Source organism: Malaclemys terrapin, chromosome 1 (genome assembly GCF_027887155.1).
Source record: "Malaclemys terrapin pileata isolate rMalTer1 chromosome 1, rMalTer1.hap1, whole genome shotgun sequence".
NCBI classification, from domain to species: domain Eukaryota; kingdom Metazoa; phylum Chordata; order Testudines; family Emydidae; genus Malaclemys; species Malaclemys terrapin.
Window position 1 is genome coordinate 249,526,094 of NC_071505.1, and position 15,266 is coordinate 249,541,359.

Below are 15,266 nucleotides of genomic sequence, written 5' to 3' on the forward strand. Positions count from 1 at the left end.
AGGATTGGGTGGAATGCCGCCTCCTACAAGCTGCCGCCCCAAGCACCAGCTTGCTCGGCTGGTGCCTCAAGCCGGCGCTGTCTATTGGCCATCAGAGCATGCTGCAAGACCCATCTATTTACTGTAGGGGACTGCTTTTGAGGTGGGCCTTGGTGAGAAATCAGGTGTGGGGGAGTTGGGTGTTTCGAGGTGATCTAATTTTGGATTTGTAATTTATGGTGGGGTGCTATAGCCTTGATTAGGCACTGTCTTATTTCTTGTATGAATCTAATAAGACAATTTTACTCTTCTTTCACCTGTACATGTCTCTGCTGTTTCATCCATCCCATTCTTCTATACAGAAACAGAAAATCTTAACTCATGATCCCAACCATAACGTTTGAAAATCCTCACAGAATGCTGTATTATTTGCTTAGTAATTTTTATTGCAGTCAGGTTCTCATGCGGCACCCATCACTGTGAGGTCTGAACAGCGATATGGATGTAATGCTGCAGTTTTCCCCTGAGAGAAGATTGAGTAAAGCCAGAATACAGACCTCAGGATTTGGCCAATAAATTGCTGTGCTGACTTGTTAGTCACATTGGCCTGGATGCACAAAGGTACTTAAGGGCCTAAGTCTGGGGATTAGGATGTCTAAGTCCCTTTTTGGGGTACCACTGCCTGACATGGCTGTTGCCTAATGCCTGATGTACTTGGCACCTCTTTTTTTTTTTCAGTACAAGTTCTCTAGTCACCTATGTCCCTGTCTCTGGATCCCTGTCGGTTCCTTGGTGCCTATTTCCCACCTGAACCTCAGAGCAATCCACAAACTGAGACAAGACAGGCATTTATCCTTCTAACATGTGTGTGGGTGTGCTCTGAGGCTGCCTAACTCTACACACAACAGCCAGGATCTATAGAATGATTTTCAGTCTGTCTCTGGTCTGATTAGTATTTATTTAAAGTGGAACTATTTAAGTAGGAAGGATTTAGGGAGCCCCACATCAGAATGTCCTATAGCCTAATAGGCAGGGCACTTACCTGAGAAGTAGCAGATCCCTGTTCTGCAGGCAGAGAGAGGACTTGAGCCAGGGATCTCCCCCATCCCAGCTGAGCACTCTTAACCACTGGACTAGAGGGTCTGCCCATCCCCTCCAGCTATTTTGTGTGGCATCTAACTCTGTAAAGGGTCAGGGGTTAGGATATAACTCCCTAATTAGCATCTCCCATTAGCTAGCTTAGGTGGCTACCCTCCTAATGTGCAATTCTGAGGATTCCACTCTTAAGAGCAAGAGTCCCTGGGAGGTGGCAAGATGATCAGGAAGCCCATCCATTGAACAGGATTTTCATCTCTGAGTGAATATGTCTCTCTTTAAAAGGTTAAGATTGATAATGGATTATGGAAAATAGATCTTGCCAAACTAACTTGATATCTTTTTTTGATCAGATTACAAGTTTGGCTGATGTAGGTAATAGTGCTTGATTTAATATATGGATATGTCTGTAAAGCATTTTATACTGCATCACATTTTCATTAAAAGCTAGAAAGATATACAATTAACATGGCACACAGTAAGGTTTTAGTCCATTTAATAACTGTTAGGTCTCAAATTATAAATGGAGAATCATAATTGAATGGGTGTGTTTCTAAAGGGGTGTGGCAGGGATAGCTTCTTGGATTTATGCTATTTAAAATTTTTATTAAGGATCTAAAGGAAAACACAAAATCATCACTGATAAACATTGCAGATGACCAAAAAAAAAAAAATGGGGGAGTGTAGAAGTTCGGCCTCACCCCTGAGGCACCTCCTGCTGGTTGTCCAGAGAATTAACTCACCAGCCTCTGGAGCACCCTCTGCAGGCCAGTGATCTGACTCATTCTCTCCTTCTCGGCTCCCGTGTCCCTCCCAGGACCCCGGTGCCCTTTGCTCTGGGTGCTGTGCCCTGGCAGTCCCCACATGCTAGGTCTCCCCTCCCTGGGGAACCCCCACCCACTATCCCCACCTTGCCTCAGCACTAGGCCACTGCCAGTCAGCAACTAGTCCCCGCTCCCCTGGGGCAGACTGCAGTATAGGCCACTCATCACTGGCAAGGGGGGTTTGGACCTGCTGCCTTCCCTAGCCCTGGGCTGCCCTCTGCAACCCCCAGTACCCCTTGACCTAATACTAGGCCGCAGCCTGGGGCTTTCCAGGCTGGAGCTCCCCAGCTCCTCAGCCTTTCCCCAGCCCTGCTTCACTCAGGTACACTATCTCTGGCTTGCTGCAGCCAGGCCCTTCTCTCTCTGCACTCAGAGAGAGACTCTACTGAGCTCCTGGCTCCCAGCCTCTTTATACAGGCCAGCTGAAGCATGATTGGGGCGTGGCCCAGCTGCGGCTACTTCCCCAATCAGCCCAGCAGCTTTTCCCTTTGCCCCAGCCCTCTGCCAGGGCTCTTTTAAACCCCTCAGGCAGGAGCGGGGTAACCACCCCGCTATAGGGAGTCGTAAATAAAAGGACAGGTTGCTTTGTAAGTTGGGCACAAGCAGACTGTTAGCATTTTAATATGACTAAATGTAAATGTGTACTTCTAGGAACAAAGAATGGAGGCCATACTTACAAAATGGGGGCCTCTATCGTAGGAAGCAGTGACTCTGAAAAAGGTTTGGGGGTCGTGGTACATAATCAGCTGAACATGAGCTCCCAGTGCAATGCCGTGGCCAAAAGGGCTAATGCAATCCTTGTATGCAGAAACAGAAATCTTGAGTAGGAGTACAGAGATTATTTTACCTCTGCATTTGATGCTGGTGCTAGAATCCTGTGTCCAATTTGGTCGCCAAAATTCAAGAAGCATATTGATATATTGGAGTGGGTTCAGAGAAGAGCCATGCGAATGATTGAAGCCTTAGAAAACGTGCTATATAGCGATAGACTCAAGGAGCTCGATCTATATAGCTTAACAAAGAGAAGGTTAAGGGGTGACTTAATCACAGTCTACATAGGAAACAAATATTTAATAATGGAGGTCTTCAATCTAGCAGAGAAAGGTATAACAATCCAATGACTGGAAGTTGAAGCTAGACAAATTCAGACTGGAAATAAGGCATACATTTTTAATAGTGAAAGTAATGAACCACTGGAAGAGCTTACCAAAGGTCTTGGTAGATTCTCCACCACAAACAATTTTAAAATCAAGATTGGATGTTTCTTTTAAAACGGGGATTGGCAACCTTTGGCATGCGGCCCGCCACGGTAAACACCCTGGCAGGCCGGGCCAGTTTGTTTACCTGCCGCGTCCGCAGGTTCAGCCGATCGTGGCTCCCACTGGCCGTGGTTCGCCGCTCCATGCCAATGGGGGCGGCAGGAAGTGGCAGCCAACACATCCCACGGCCCGTGCCACTTCCCGTCGCCCCCATTGGCATGGAGCGGCGAACCACAGCCAGTGGGAGCCACGATCGGCTGAACCTGCAGACGCGGCAGGTAAACAAATTGGCCCGGCCCGCCAGGGTGCTTACCCTGGCAAGCCGCGTGCTTACCCTGGCAAGCTGCGTACCAAAGGTTGCTGATCCCTGTTCTAAAAGCTCTGCTGTAGGAATGATTTTGGGGAAGTTCTATGGCCTGTGTTCCATCTACAAAGGAGGCATATTTGGAAGCCTGCAGTACATATTGTCCATACGTTAATTCTAATCTATCCTTGTCACATGATAAGGCAAGGACAGAGAGTAGTGCAAGTAGTTTTATTTACGCGAGTGTACATGTCCCGATGAAGAAAAACGAACTGAGCTGCTCAGGAAATAATCATGGTGAGCAAGTTACACTCTCCAATTGCCCTTTAATGAATTATTTTTGCATATAGAACCCCTACATCTTCACATAACACTTATTAATGCAACTCTGATTAAGATTAATGAGAGTCAAGTAGCTATAATAAATCCTTGTTCACCACTTTAAAAATGTTGTTAGAATTAACTGGGAAAGAAGACCTGTTTGGAGCTATCTCTACTAATGTGTGTTTGTTAAAATCAGAACACTGTTATTATGAACATTATCATTATTTATTAAACAATCAGGATGCATGTTGTTGAACAGCATCTCTTCCTTGGACTTAAAAATGCAAACCTCTCCCTTTCCCAAAAAACAAACACAAAACCACACTTGTATTTCCTTCTCACCTACATTTTAGTGTTGGCCTCAACGTAAAACTTCTCTTGTAGTGGTGCTATTCTTCAGCTTCCCACTAGATGGCACCCCATGCTTTAGAATAGAAAATATATTTAATCATTTCCACTGGGCTATGCCTGTGTGGTGACTTGCCACAATAAAAATCCCTCATTTGAGAGCTTGGAACAGCAAAACAGGACAAGAGCACACACTATAACCGTGTTTATTAATGAAGCAGCTGTATAAGCCATGAAGCCGTTACTATCGTGCTTAAAGTTACGGAGAGATGCAGGTGCAGGGTCTGAGTCTGATTCCACACCAGTTTAACACCGATGTAGCTCCACTGAATTCACTGAAGCTATTCATGATTCATGCTGGTGAAAGCAAGATCAGAATTGGCCATGACGCTGCTGTAATTCCTAATGTCATCTTCTGAGTCAAATAATCTAGCACTGACCTGTGCAGCCTTCACGACTTTACCATTACATACAAATGGCAGGTGGAGAACCTCTGAAGAATCTCTCCACCTCAAAACGCTCTAATAAATTTGTTAGTCTCTAAGGTGCCACAAGTACTCCTGTTCTTGATCTGCTATAATATTTCCTAACAGTCAGGAGTTCTCAAATTGTGGGTTGGGACACCAAAATGGGTCACAACTCCATTTTAATGGGGACACCAGGCCTGGCGCTAGACTTGCTGGGGTCAGGGCCAAAGCCTGAGCCCCACTGCCATGGGCCCAAGCCCAAGCCCCACTATCTGGGGCCAAAGTTGAAGTCTTAGCCTCGCTGCCTGGGGTGGTGAGGCTCAGGCTTTGATTTCATCCCTGGGTGGCGAGGCTCCGGTTACAGGCCCCCTCACCCGGGGCTGATGCCCTTGGGCTTTGGCTTTGGCCCCCTCGTCCGAGGCAGCGGGGATCAGGCAGGCTCAGGCTTCTGTCCCCGCTCCTGGTATTTTTGGTTGGTAATTTTTGTTGTCAGAAGGGTGTCACAGTGCCATGAAGTTTGAGAACCGCTCATTAAATTATGTTCAACTATTTTTGTAATATTTTTTTAGTGTGTAGAGTTCAGAGCTTGTAAATTTGTTTTAACTTGGCATCTATGGATTGCTTCTTTTGCGATCTTTTGCTTCGCTAATAAATCTAGCTTTCTATGTGGGTACTTTTCTCTCCCCTTAAACCTTAGACAGAGCTACTTTTGTTCAGCACTTTTCCTTTTAAAGGGGATCGATGCTCGTCACTAGTATAACTACTGCAGTACTGTTATCACAGTAATAATTAAGGTAATTCGACTGTCCAATAAGGACCAGTGGAGTTCAATGCCTGTTATCTATGATGCTTAGTGGTACCTGAGCCACCTCCCCTAGTGATAAGCCTCATTCTGCCTAGCTGGAGAAAGGAGTCCTGACTTATAGCTTCAGCTCCCTGCCCAGTAGGGAACCTTTAGGAGAACTGGAGAAGGAAGCTAGAGGAGAGATTGGAGGTAGGGAGACCACAGGCAGAGAGAGATGAAGAGAATGGAGAAAAAATAAAGGAATGGGGGGATGCAGGGAAGAGGGGAGGAGAACACTGTGAGGAATGGAGAAGAGGAAGAAGTTAGGAAGGGAGGTTTCAGGAAAACCTGAAAAAAGAAACCTAAGAACAAAAAAGCACAAGTTCGTAACTCCAGAAGCTAATGAATGTGCAACTAAGGAATGGCTGCAGAATTAAATGAAGCTGCTTGTTCTTTCTGAATACTTCCATTGCCTTCCAGAGTTAGTCATGGGATGGAGGTTCCAGTTAAACATGCCTACTATTCTGGACTTTTGTAAAGGTGCGGTATCACAGATGATACCATCCATAATCTTTACACAGCTTACCAGGAGGCTAGGCTCAAATGAATTACAGTAGGCTACTAGACCACAGAAGGTTACTGTACAGAGCACACAGGTTTTCTTAAAGTGTGATTCTCCTCTGAAAAGTGACTCTCCAAAAATGACAGTATGAGCTTTTATGTTTCATGGATTTCCATATCAAATGTTCTCAGTCTGCTGTAAAGAGATTTCCCTGCCTCCCAACTGCCAGCCTTGCAAACTCAATCAAAGCTCCAAGAGTCAGGTGGGTTATTTCCTTCTTCTGTATCACCACCCCCAATATCAAGGTGGCCAAAGTTAAATTAAGCCTCAGTGACACCTGTGCAACCCTATTGTCTACAATAGTTTTGCATAGCTATATCCCATTAGAACAATTCTGTTGAAGGTTAACAAGAAGTAATGGAATCTAGCGCTCTCTTATGTGTGTTGGCTCTGCACAGACTCACCTGAGTAAAAAAGCAATGCAAATCTCAAACTGTAATCTTTTCAGAGGAGGGAGTATTTCTTTGTATGTGTTTTTACAATGCCTCACAAAACCTGGCCCAGATTCTGATTGGGGCCTCTAGGTGTTATTGTAATTTATACTTTTAAAATAAGGAGATATGATTAAATATATAAAGAACAGATGATGAGTCAAAATCTTTTTATATATGCACTTTCCAGAGCAGAACTAGTCTTTTCAGACAGGAATCAGAAGTATCTCAAAATGGGAAGGAAAAAAGTAGTTGCATTTCCTGACATCTATTTTGAGCATCATTTATAATTATGGTCACATGCAAAGTATCAGCATAAATCTTGGTGCTCACCAGGCATTTCCCATTGCTTTACTTTGCATCTTAATTTTTTGGAAATGGAAGCAATTCTCTGTTTAAGGCATGCAGCATGATTTGGCAAGATGCTGCTATTATCCACTCCATTTGAACTATAATGTGCCCTGGACATGTGTGGCAAAAGTCAATGTATGCATCTTACACATCCTCCCACTCTTTTGTCCATATGACCTGCAAATTGTACTTGTGCAGAATGCCATCCAGAATAGGACTGTTAGATTTTTATTACAACTGCTGATTACAAGCTCTTTCATCCACTCCTTAAGTAACACAATTTCCTAAATTCAATTTTGATGGTAATAGATTCTAATTTAACCATTTAAGGAAAAGGACACAGTTTCACTAGACTGCTCTACAAAGTCCAGTATATTTGGCTTGCTGCTACCCTTTAAGTGTACTATACTATCCAGAATGCTTCAGATTTGATAAGTTCAGAAAACCTTTAATGTTCACCATCTTCTATCATTTTATTACACCAGGTCCATTTCCTAGGATTGTGTCTTCAGTTGCAACTGATCTTGTTAGTTGTTCATTGAACGGTAAAGAAATAGTCATATTCTGTCTTGAAGGGCCTAAATGCTTCGTGAGTGATTGAAGAATTGATATTCCTGGCTGACTTGTCAGAGAAATTGAAATCCCCATGGCCAGTTCTTCAACTTTTTATAAAGGTCTTCATACCCACGTTTCTTAATCTGCTTTTCACCCTACTCAAATTTATATTGACATTTATATAACTTTCCTGTGAACATTCTTTATACACTTTAGGTTTCATTATCATTCAGTTTGCCTCTTGAGATTACCAGGATTTCTTGCTTTGTTTTGTTTTAACACTTTTTCACTTGTACTATGCAAGCACTATACATTCCAATGGCCTAGGTATTTTATAAACTCGAGCTCTCTAGTTCCAGAATAATCCTTTAGCCACATTACTGTAGTACAGGCCTGCACAACTCATAAAGCAGCAAGGGCCATATTACTCCAAAGAAAACAGCTGAGGGCCGAAACCCTCTGAGCGCCGACAACCCCCCCAGCATCACCCAGCCCCCCCGAAATACAACACCCCCCCAGCGCCGCCCACCCCACGGAAACAACCCCCCCAGCGCCGCCAAAACACACACCCCGGAAAAAAAGCCTCCTTCCCCACCGAAACATCAGTATTGAACCTCAGTAATATGTTATAGCGGGCCCCTAAGGTAGTATAATTAAGGTAAAAGAAAAATGTCTTTTTGCTAGAAGTAGAATAAGATCTTCCCCACACTTTGTAATCAATTGCCCTATTGAATGAATAAGGTGTGAATGAGGAAGGCATGGAAGGCAGGCATCTCCAGACAGCTGCACCCTTGGAGAGGGCAGGGCCGGCTCTAGGATTTTTGCCGTCCCATGCAAAACAATTTTTGGCCGCCTCCCCTTTCTTTTTCATGCCCCTCTGCCCCCGGCCCCACCCGAACTCCACCCCTTCTAAACCCCTTCCCCAAATCCCCAGCACTGCTTCCTCCCCCGGCGTGCCGCATTCCCCCCCCATTGCTTCCTTTGGGCCCCCCGCGACCTCCCGTCCTAGCTCACCTCCGCTCCACCTGCTCCCCCGGGCATGCTGCTGCTCCGCTTCTTCCCCCCTCCCTCTCAGGCGAGGGAGGGCAGAGAAGCGGAGCAGCGGTGCGTTCAGAGGAGCAGGCGGAGCAGAGGTGAGCTAGGGTGGAGGGGCGCAGGAAGTAATGGGGGGGTAGAGGAACTGCTCCCCGTTCCAGCTCACCTCTGCTCCACCACCACCGCCTCCCCCGAACACCCGCTGCTTAGCTTCTCCTCCCTCCCAGCCTTGCTGCGCGAAATAGCGGTTTTGCACGTGGCAAGCCTGGGAGGGAGGGGGGAGAAGAGGAGCGGTGGCGCATTCAAGGGAGCAGGCGGAGCAGAGGTGAGCTAGGGTGGGGGGGCGCAGGAAGTAACGGGGGGGTAGAGGAACCACTCCCCGGTCCAGCTCACCTGCACTGCTTCCCCTGAGCGCCCCGCCACTTGGCTTCTTCTCCCTCCCAGCCTTGCTGCGTGAAACAGCTAGCCTGGGAGGGAGGGGGGAGAAGCGGAGCGGCAGCGGCGCGCTCAGGGGAACAGGCGGAGGTGGAGCAGAGGTGAGCTGGGGCGGTGAGGGCACTTTTTCCCCATGCCCCGGAGTCGGCACCTATGATGTCTGGCACCAGAATGCCGCCCCTAGAAATGTGCCGCCCCAAGCACCTGCTTGTTTTGCTGGTGCCTGGAGCCGGCCCTGGGAGAGGGGATGGGAGCCAGACCAGATCAGTAGAACAGGTCAGCCATCGACTCACCACTCGCGTCCTCAGCCCCCCTACCCCGGCTCGCCTACTCACCCCCAGCCACTGCCTGCTTGCTCGCCTCCTCAGTCCCCCCGCCTCCGCCACCGGCTCACCTGACCCCCTGCCACTGCCCACCCACTCGCCTACTCAGCCCCCTCCCTCACCCACCACTTGCCTACTCACCCCCCCGCGGGCCGCACAGTGAGCCCATCTACTCAACCCCTGCGGGCCGCACAGTGAGCCCATGCGGGCTGCATGTTGTAGTAGATATAAACAAGGTGTTAAATGTAATTGTTTTACTAAAGTAATTGAGATAGAGTCAAACACTTTCAAGTTCTTAAGTATTTTAAACACTCCATGGCTTGTAATTTTTTAAAATAAACATGAAAACAAAAGCCCCCACCCACAATGGCATTTAGGCACCTAAATCCAGGATTTAGGTTCCAATTTGATTCACAAAATTCCCACTGAACCTGTAGGTTCCTAAACTCACTTGGTGTCTAAGGTCTTGCCCCTGGACATGTGCACTACTGCCTCACTTTGTGTCTGGGTGCCTATCTCCCACCTAAGGCCTGAGCCATCCAGGAAGCAAGGGAAGATACCTGTTTGTCCAGGCCCCACATGCAGGTTAGATCAAGTCAGATCAAGTCCCATTCAAAATCTAGGAGGTGGTGGTGGTGGCGACACCTACCTTATAACTTTTATTCCAGTGGTTTCAGCACTCTCTGGGATTGCTGGAGACCTAGGGTCCAGTCCCTCTGCTCCAATGACTCTATCATTATTTATACACCGTGGAACAGCTTCGACTGGAGAGACTGAGAAGGCCCCACATCATAAGATCTCATAACTCAGTGGTTAGAGCACTCTCCTGAGAGGTGTGAGCACCCTGTTTAAATTCTTTCTCCACCTCTGCCAGAGAGGGGGAATGGAACCTCAATATCCCACATCCCAAGTGAGTGCTCTAACCACTGGGATAAAATTTATAAGATCAGCACCACCACCTCCTCCTCCTTTTCCAGTTATTTTTTGTGGAGTGAGGCAGGCACCTCACTCATTGTACCAAAATATGATTTAGGTGCCTAAGCTGCCTGACTTCAAGAGAGGGTTCCCATTTTTCGGGTGCTAGCAGAGGTAGGCACCTCCCTGCAGCCAGGACTTCGGTGCCTGTCTCTGTGAGAAGGGTGAGGCTTAAGTCACACGCCTCACTTCAACATTCTATGAATCTATGAAAAAACATCTCCCATTAGCTAGTTTATACGGCTCCCCACCTACCATGCTGCTGTTTGTGGATCACAGTCTAAGGTTCCTGTCTCTCTCCATTGATTATATAGGGAGCCTACATGCCTAATTCGGGCTTTGTGGATAACAGTGTTGTTCCTGTGATTGTCTAGGTGCGTAAAAGGTAGGTGTTGTGACACTGAGCATTGCAATACCTAAGTCCCTTTGTGGGTCTGGGCTAAAATCTCTACTTAACAACCATATCTGGAAAAGATGATGTGAGATGTCTACCCATGTGCATCACATTGCAGGACTGTGGCTTAATTTTGTCCATATCCTTGAGACAAACATTCATGGATTTCTCACTTTAGGAAGCATGAGTCAATACAGCTCTTGCTATACTTGTTTCCTTCTCAGTGATCAGTGTCACAGATGATGCATGGTTCTGGAAAGAGAGCTAGTTAGTATGGGCATTGTGAAAAAATGAGGCTATACTGCAAAATTTTGCATGAAACTTTCCCACCTATGAAATATCCTGGATTATCTTCTCTTACTTGTCTGCAGTGTATCTATATCATATTCATACACAGTGGCAGAACAGTCAATGCTATTAAACTTATCGGGACTTGCTGTCTGTACCAGCTGAAAAACAGTTACTGCAGTTGTATATAAACACATAGATAGTGCTTCAGTGGGTATACCTATACTGCAGTCACTGGGTGTGATTGCAGTTGGAGGAGACATACCCAAGCCAGCTTTAATGTAGTTAGCTTGATTATTAGAGCAGGGAAGCTGCAGCAGAATAGGCTTCAGTGTGGGCTGTACAAGTCCCCCTCCCTCCCTCCTGGAACTCTGGGCAATTACTCAGCAAGCTAGACCATTCTGGTGTGACTTCACTGCTCTGCTACCCGAGCTAGGTAGGTTAAAGCAAACTTAGGCATGTCTAATCAGCTGAAATCAAACTGCATTTGTAGATACGCTATGGCCTGGTCTACACTGGAGATGGGATGGGGATCGATTTAAGTTACGCAACTTCAGCTACGTGAATAACGTAGCTGAAGTCGATGTACTTAGATTGACTTACTGTGGTGTCTTCACCGCGGTGAGTCGACTGCTGTCGCTCCCCCGTTGACTCTGCCTGCGCCTCTCACCGAGCTGAAGTACAGGAGTCAATGGGAGAGTGCTCGGGGGCCGATTTATTGTGTCTAGACTAGACGCGATAAATCGATCCCCGCTGGATCGATTGCTGCCCGCTGATCCGACCGGTAGTGAAGACATACTCTATGATTGGGAGGGGGAGAATCTTTCAGCTGATTGGCCCTTCTGTGTGTAGGGATAAAAAGTTTCTTGTTTAGTGTTCCTTTATTTCGACTAAACTAGAATTAGGAAATAAAACAATGTATTGTATTGTCATAATGTCCAAAGGTTCCAGTCAGGATTAGACCTCATTGTGCTAGGCCAGGGGGCCAGTTTGTTTACCTGCCGTGTCTGCAGGTTCAGCCTATCATGGCTCCCACTGGCTGCGGTTCACCGCTCCAAGCCAATGGGAGCTGCGGGAAGCGGCATGGGCCGAGGGATGTGCTAGCCGTGACTTCCCGCCATCCCTATTGGCCTGGAGTGGCGAACTGCGGCCAGTGGGAGCCACAATCGGCCAAACCTGCGGACGCGGCAGGTAAACAAACTTGCCCGCCCGCCAGGGTGCTTACCCTGGTGAGCCGCGTGCCAGAGTTTGCCGACCCCTGTGCTAGGCACTATACAAATACATTCGGAAGACCCTGTGGTCCCTGCACCGGAGAGCTTAGAATCTCATTTAGGACTAGAAGGGAAAAAAAAGTATAACAAACCAGAGAAGGAACAGTTATGGGGGAGGATGAGAGTAACAGTAGCAAGTTCATGTGCTTACACAGGTTAAGGCAAATATGCAAACTATCCCAGTGCAAAGGAAAAATAGTAAGAGGACAATATGGCTCCATAAGGAGCTCTTAATGACCTGAAAATCAAACAGGAATCCTACAAAAAGTGGAAACATGGATGAATTGCTAAGGAGGAGTGAAAAAGAATATCACAAGTACAGTATGTAGGAACAAAATCAGAAAGCTAAGGCACAAAATGAGTTACACTATAAAGGGACATAAGAGGTTCTTTAAATCCATTAGGAGCAAGGAAAGTGTAGGTCCTCTGCTTAGCCTGGAAGGAGAGCTAATAACTGATGACATCAAGAAGGCTGAGGTGTTAATGCCTATTTTGTTTCAGTCTTCACAAAAAAAGTGAACACTCAACACAATTAATATTATCAACAAGGAGGAAGGAACACATCAAAGACTGTTTAGGTACATTAGATGTATTCAAGTCAGCAGGGCCTGATGAAATTCATCCTAGGGTATTGAAGAAAGTAGCTGAAGCAATCTTGAAACTAATTATCTTGAAGAGATGCTGGAGGAGAGGTGAGGTCACACAGGACTAGACAATGGCATATTTAGTACCTATCTTTAAAAAGGGGGACAAAGAGGCCCTGGGGGAATTATAGACCAGTCAGCCTAACTTTGATGCCTGGAAAAATACTGGAACAAACTTGTGATGTTGCAGTCTATATGATTTTATAAAAATATGCTAATGAGTAAATATAATGTAACTGGAATATGCTTCATGCAAAAGGTCTCTTGTAAGGTATTATTACAAAGCTTATAATCTACCGAGTATGTTCATCCTATTTGTATAAATGTATCACTCTTGTATCTAAAACTAGAAATATGAAATATAACTCTGAGGGCCTATTGTAATTATGCAAAGTGTGGGCAATTAATGGTGGTTTGGAATCTTGAAGGCTCCCATCAACCAGGACAATTGACTGTGGATGGCTCTGTTTGCAGGCAAGCCTTCCTATGAGTCAGGCTGGGAGAAATAAAGGCTTAGGGTCTTACAGTGACATGTGATCATGTCACCTGAACTGGAATCCATCCTTAACCTGGTGTTTTTCCAGTGAGGAGGGGTGGGAACCCAGAGGGACAAAGGATTCCTGCCTTATGCAAAAGATATATAAGTGTGTGCAACAAAACAAAGTGAAGCCATCATGAGGAATCCCCTAGCTACAAAAATTTGGGAGTAGTTTAGATCTTTTGGACCCATCCTAAAGCTTAGGACGAAGAAGAAAGGAAAATATAATTCCAAAAGCTTCCATTTACCCATTCAGGGAGTAAAAAACAGGCAAGTGCAATTGAAATAGTTTGAACTTAATGAAACAGAGTGGATCAAACAAACACATAATTCTCTAAACAATTTTTTAGAAAATAAAATAACCTGCATCTGGAAATCTTCCAGCCACAGTTCAAACTTTGACTTCTTAGGGTTAAATATTCAGCACAGTGCATATTACAATTGCATGGCTCATTCTCTCTGCACTGAGCTAAAAATACACCTCTTTTGTTATATCAAATACCAATACTCATGCACCTCTTTCCAAATAAGAAATCTTTCTTTGCTGGGAGCTCATTTATAGGAACTGAAATCAGAAAAATCTCATATGATATCCATGTTTCTTGGGTAGAAACTGTATTTAAGAATATATTTTAAATTATCAATACAGATGCCCCCCGGGTTATGCAAATCCGCACTTACGGAAAAAGTTCCGAAAGCTGGAAATAGGAGTTTTTTGTTTTTTTGTTTTTGTGTAGTTGTCGGGTATATGTTTCTGACTTATGCAAAATTCGAGTTATGCAAAAAAATCCTGCGGCGCGGCTGGAGCCAGGGTGCAGGGGGACTCCCTGCCATGCAGATGTGCCCCGGCTAGCGGGGGGGGGGGGGGGGGGGGGGGGGGGGGGGGGGGGGAGAGAGAAAAGGCCAGGGCTTCAGCACTCCATTTCCCTCCCATGTTCCCTGCCCCCCAACTCCGCCTATGCTCTCAGACTCCAAGTATTAACCTAACACTTCTTAGTCAACTTTATTTTTCCTATGCCACTGATGAGGCCACAGAGCCTCTATACTGACTATTTGATTGCTAGGAAAAGAATAATAAACAAATGTCTTCAATAGCTTATAGCAGAGCACAAACTCCCAAAGGGTTCTTTTGTGTGTGTCATACTCTTAAAAAAACAAGCAAATGCCACAAGCACAAGTGACACAAGCAAATTCATTGGTAACTAACTTGCTGTTACTGACTCTTCCCATTGGGTTGCCATTTTAGATGAACTTCTTCTTTCCTCGCATGCCCTTATTTGGCTGGCTCTTCAAATGTGGCAGAACCCAACAGTTCTAACCCTAAAAGTAACTATTTACTAATTGCAGCAAAGAGTTCTGTGGCACCTTATAGACTAACAGACGTATTGGAGCATGAGCTTTCTTCCGAAGAAGTGGGTATTCACCCACGAAAGCTCATGCTTCTATATGTCTGTTAGTCTATAAGGTGCCACAGGACTCTTTGCTGCTTTTACAGATCCAGACTAACACGGCTACCCCTTTGATACTATTTACTAATTGGGTAATATTGCTCTCTGTCAGCTGATAAGTGCTCATTATGTTTTCACACACCTTCCCCTCTTTAACTGCTGAGGCGATAGCTCATTCTCAAACCATTTTATAACATGTAAATGATATTATCAGCTTGATTCTTGAGATTTTAACCCAATGGAGATTTACTACAGGTGAATCTACTTGGGGAGACAATATGCCCCTTCTTGGCAATTTATTTCCATTGACTCTAAATAATCTAATATTAACCTGGAATCTAGACTATTTTGGGCATCCAAAAGATAATAGTTTCTCTCTTCCATGATATTGGGGGAGGGATAGCTCAGTGGTTTGAGCATTGGCCTGCTAAATCCAGGGTTATGAATTCAATTCTTGAGGGGGCCACTTAGGGAACTGGGGTAAAAATCTGTCTGGGGATTGGTCCTGCTTTGAGCAGGGGGTTGGACTAGATGATCTCTTCAGATCCCTTCCAACCCTATGATTATCCTTT